The sequence below is a fragment of the Odontomachus brunneus genome, unplaced genomic scaffold (assembly GCF_010583005.1).
Source record: "Odontomachus brunneus isolate Ranch 3 - 2012 unplaced genomic scaffold, Obru_v1 Obru_scaffold_149, whole genome shotgun sequence".
NCBI lineage: Eukaryota > Metazoa > Arthropoda > Insecta > Hymenoptera > Formicidae > Odontomachus > Odontomachus brunneus.
Window position 1 is genome coordinate 319,878 of NW_022639599.1, and position 5,715 is coordinate 325,592.

The 5,715-nt window shown below is 45.3% G+C and overlaps 1 long non-coding RNA gene across 1 annotated transcript in view; it reads left to right on the forward strand.

The window, feature by feature from the left end:
- Positions 1–5,715, forward strand: part of LOC116850580 — a 298,594-nt gene that overhangs the window by 116,322 nt on the left and 176,557 nt on the right. The window lies entirely within an intron of this gene.

Genomic DNA, 5,715 nt, shown 5'->3' on the forward strand with positions numbered 1-5,715 from the left:
ATATATATATATATATATATATATATATATATATATATATATATATATAAAGTATAGGACACATAAAGTATAGGAAGGAAAGGAGAGGGAGTTAAGATTTATAAATATTCATAACTGTCGGCTAAGCGGCATTCGTCGAGCTTTTCTTACTGCAGTCAATCCTGTAAAGGCAAATCGGCGGTGGTTTCTTCTGAATATCTTTGAAGAAATTCCGCGATCCCTCCCAATTTTTCCCTTTTTCTTTCCTTTCACCCTTTTTTTCTTTTTTGGCCGCCGCGTATTCGCCTGACGGTACGATAGCCGGCTACATCTCGCCGTGCGCGTATAATTTCGCAGCAGGGAAATGCAAATTATTCGTTAGTTCTCGGAAAGTCGAGGATATTATCGCGAGTGTTGAACATTTTGTTTCAGGAAAAAGTCTTTAACGCTCTCCTTATCTCGTGATAAAACGTTCTTCCGGCGACGTTACAGCGCGTCTTGTCTACGCACGTGTGAAATCCTGTACAGAGAAAAGGAGAGAGAGAGAGAGAGAGAGAGAGAGAGAGAGAGAGAGAGAGAGAGAGAGAGAGGTCATTTCTTGCTACGTTGAAAGATAATTCAGTAAATTTGCCATGCAGGTCACTAACGGTTTTTTACGCTGCATCGCGAATTTCCGTCGGAGAAGGCGGGGATCGATGAAATCGTCGCGATTAAAGGAGGAAGTTCCGGAAGAAACGGAGTTTCTTCGCCCGCAACTTCTGTCGCCGGTTGCCTCCTGCGCGAAGAAAATCACGGAAAAGAGAGACGAGCGTTTGAACTGCGCTTTTGGCGTTAACGTTAGCGACTTCTTCGTCGGGACGAGGACGACGGGGAAGGAGGCCGATCTCGCGGAGGAAGTAACAAAGCGCCATTACGAGTGTCAGCTTCACGAACGAGCTGACGAAGTATCCCGACGGGTGGCCCAATGGAAATTCCGTCCACGGTAAAAAGGAAATTGAATCGATTGTAATTAAAACTTGTATAACGAAGGCACGGAGTTCATTTCAGTCGCCGCGGGACGGCGAGAGGTCCTGGAAATCCCAATTTTTCCGTTCCGGATCGCGAAAGACGGACGTGTGTAAATTAATGAGGCTCCCTTTCTCTCTCGTTCGTCGCCGAAAGCCCGGATTTCGAAACGGATGTTTTATCAATCGTGCAGGGCTTCTTCTTCCCTTTGACTCATCAGTTTCTTCAAATACGATGCAAGTCGAGTCCGACTCTTAGACAGTCTGCATAATCATCCTTCCAATTGATACAATTAGTGAAAATTGAGTAAAGATATTTTTCACCGCTCTGTGATAATTATTATAGATGTATCTAAGCAGTTTTGATGAGCAGTTTTTCTAAGATGTCACTTCTGAGATGTAATTTCCTATTCTAAGCGAAAACTCTTACTGAAAAAGTATTTCTCTTCTGATGAGGTGGACTATTAATTGAAAATTTATTTGATATTATTAGTGATATTGATATTATTTAAGTTTTTATCTCCTTTGAGTTCAGAATAATATATTTACTCGAAGCAGAATGCCCTTCTCACTAAAAGAAATTTTTATTAATAAAAAGACGAAGTTTCTCCAATTTTTGGAATATTTCCTCTTTGGTCTCAAGAATCTTCTTAAGACTGTATATACCTAGACGTAAAGTATTGTTAGCCCATATATAAATCTTCTCAACCATATTGTTTTTTTCATATATATATGGTATAATTCAATATATGGAGGAGAATTTCGTCTTTTATTCAAATACTGAATCTGGTTTGCACGACCAGGTTTACGCGTGGATCAACTATACTGTTTTTTTCCATGTAAGAGTAAAAGAAACGTAAGATCTTCTAGGATTCAAAGTACTCTCCGCTAAGGATGAGATTCTTTTGGGTGAATAATATTGCAAAGTACCTCTCTGTAGACACACACGTGTATGAGTGTATTTTAAGAGACGCGTTGCCCGCGTAGATATTATTAAAGCGAGATCTCCGCGACGGTAACTTGCTGGGTCCTTTTTACGATTTCACGGTAATACGATCTGGATGAGTATCTAGGCCTCTTTGCGGCTTTATCTGAATCGGCGATATACAGGAGGCCGTCGCACTCGCTCGGGGGCTGGCGGGACTTAAGTGTCGTCGAGGGTGGAAAATGCAAATGAGTCCTTTCTCCCGCGGTAGGCTCATTCCTCGCAATTTTCTTGATTCGGCGTTTGCGGCGCCGACTTATCGCGAATTCAATTATACGGTCAGTGGGTGATATTGGCACGAACCGTGGCGTTTATCGCCAGCGCCGGAGGTACGGATATACCCGCCGTTTACGAGAATAATGTCGAGAAACGCTCTCGACTAACGCTCAGCCCGGAGAGAGTTCCGCCCTCGAATTATTTTCAAAAGTCCTCCTCTTCTTCTTTCTTCTCCTCCACCTCTTCCTCCTTCTCTTCCTTCTCGTCACCTGAAAAAGGTATACACACAGCGGTGGTCTACGTGTTTCGTCATGAACAACACAACGCGGCTGATCAAAAAATACGTCACTTACTATTTTTATTTAATAAATATAATATTACATCGTAAAACGTAAGGAATATCGTACGTAATCGTCGCGATTTTCGGTGGTCCGCGCTCGCGCGATCCCAAACGAGCTTCGCTTCGCGAATCGTCCGAGCGACGGCGAACATGTATATTTATATATATATATATGTATATATATATATATATATATATATATATATATATATATATATATATATATATATATATATATATATAACTTTATTCTTTGATATATTTATATAGATTTTTTCTCTTCTAACGACAGCACAAAACATATAGTATGTTACAATATCGTTACAAGGACACGCATCGTGTCCGGAGCGGCTCTTGCCGCACTGTTTTTTTGGGATATTTCAGTGTTTTCTCGCTGGAAATGTTCGCGAATAGAGTGCAGTATTATCTCCGTGACGCGGAGAATATACGAAGAACTCGCGCGTGTCGTCCCCCGCGGAAAAAACTCGGTCCTCGGGCGCGAGATTCGGCTGCGTCGAGGCTTTCTTTTGATTTGTTACGCTTGAGTTTAAGCGAAGCGGACGACTGGATATGTATCGAGGGCAGTGCTGTGTGTCGTTAGCGTATGTGTGGCTGTGTGTGTTCGTCGATGTTGAAGATAATATAAAGCCCGATATACAAATATCAAAGCAATGTGTACGGATTTATTAGCGGGAACTAAAGTGAGAAATAAAACGAGAGAAAAGAAGACAAGTTTGAACTACTCGCAATTAACAGCCGATTGCGCAATGCGCGAGTGGTTACATCATCGTCGAGCTAACGAACGGATGAGTGGAGATTTATTTTTGCAAACGTTCACACTTTTAACCGAAGGTCGGGCCTGATAACATGTGTGTGTGTGCGCGCGCGCGCGTGCGCAATTAAAAGTGACAAGAGCACATCATCACGGAAAAGAACGACTTACCACATTTCACTCGCGCATTGCTCTTTACGATCTATCGGCTTAACGATCTCATCGACGATCCCTCTATCTATACGACGTCGTTAAGCCTGTGAATACACGTTCGCGCCGTGAACCGTGAAATTTATCGGAACCGTGAGTTTATCGACAAAATTTTCATAACTGATGTTTACGAAGCTTAATTACGAGGACGCCGGATCGCGTCAAAGAGTGTGACGGCCATCGTCGCCTTTAATTTTTCAACTTTCCGACTGGAGGCCGCTCGCGACTGGATATTAAGTTCTCGATTAAAACGACACGCATTTCGAACTCTCGTTGAGAGGCAATCTGCGTCGGAAAATAGAGGATTCGCGACTGAGTGAGCGATTGGGGCCGACTTGTGAAAATGAACAGACGGAAACTGCTCTCCTTTAACAGAACGGCAATTTAACGTATCTATAAAATTCGCACGAAAACATTACATAAAATATATACGCGAAACTTAAAGTCGCAATTGTAATCACTACGCAAATACAATCACCGAGAAACCGTTGATTCTCTCATAGTGTCGTTTACGAGCACGAACTCCATCCTAAAGAAAAGAATTCGCGCGTGTAAATTTATTTTTTTTCCGCGAATAAAAGCACCGCCACGCGTATCTCCCGGTCGTAATGATTTTATCTGCGCGCCAGGCGCCGCGTGTCCATTTTGCGTTTTCTTCTTTTTCGCGTGAACGTAGCGAGCGTAGTTTTACGCGACGTTTTTTCTCTCGACGTGTTTGTTTCGCGTCGGAGAGAGAAGGAAAGAGAGAGAAAGAGAGAGAGGAAAGTAGGAGGGAGAGGGGGAGGGGGAGGAGAAGGAGGAGGAGGAGAAGGAGGAGGAGAGAGAGAGAGAGACAAGGTGGAAGGCGGAGATGAAGTCTTAGGGGCTTGTTTTCAGGCCACCGTCGAAATTCACGGAGGAGAGGAAAGGGGTGAGCAGGGGAAGGGAAGGGGGAGGCGGTCGGCAGGGCACGGACCACTACCGGAGAGAAGGGATTACATCCCACGAGGCTGGAAGTAAAAAGGGAGTTTTTGTTTGAGAGCCTTTTAATTTTTAAGCCCACCCAGCTAAAGCGGACGGCTCGGTCTGTGTAATGAATTCCGCGACGTTCCCGTGACGTCAGATCGTCCCTATCGACCGCATCCTTCGGGACACCATTGGAGGATGCGCTCCGGCGTTTGCGATTAAGCGTACCGCCTTGTTACACCGCGAATCGAGAGGAATCAGCCCCGCGAGCTGGTCAACGACGTCCGCGCGCCGCCGAGGATGAGGGCGAGGATGATTGCGGGATGTCATCAGGATTCGCCGGTGACATCAGGATTCGCGAAGGATTCTTGGGCCGCGGATTCTTCCTGTCGCGCGACTGGAGTGATCTGTCGCGAGGAACGAGCGCGTTCGAATTTTTTCGAAGAACCTTTCGGCCACGTCTTCTCACTCGTACTGTACTCGCACATACGCACAAGCGCCGTTCGCGTGTGCGCAGATTTTTTACAAGTAAAGTATCGATACTGCCGGAATAAGATTTTGCAATCCGCGCGCCTTTTTCAGCCTCGTCAGGACCGTCATCGCTGTTCACGGCTGACGTATTGAGATGTCCTCAAAACGCACTCAGCTCGGGCGTTGGACAAGCAAATGTAATAAGCGCGAATTCTTATTATTAATAAGAACATTGACCACGCAGAGAGCGAACGAGAGCGGTCGTGTCTGCGCGCCGCTCGGCCGGTATCAGGAAGTTTTGCTGTTGTGTGTACACGGTTGCATTGTGCATGACCCTGACCCATCTTTCATATAGACCTCATCAACGTCTTCTAAGTCGAGGTACAGTCCGATCTAGACTAGCAGCGAGACTGGCCGCTAAAGAGGGACAGAAGCGTGTGATGTGGACGACCGGAAGCAATCGGTTTACTCACCCTCCACCACTTCGGGACTTAAGGAACGCGTCGCTTTTATTATCGATCATCTTGGAGATGCAATCCGCCACCTTCTCCTCCGAATGGCACACATGTGCATTCGCACACACGCGATGTGCAAATGCGACGTCGAGCGATGTCCGACAGTGGTATTTCCTTCTTTCTTTCTTTCGTTCTGTTTCCTTTTCTACTCCGTAAAAATCGATCGACGCGTGGCGATATACTGATACAAGCTGACGACATGAAGAACTAATCGCGGGAACGAAATAAGCACGACTGCGCGCACGCGCGAGAGAGACAGAGAGAGAGAGAGAAAAAGT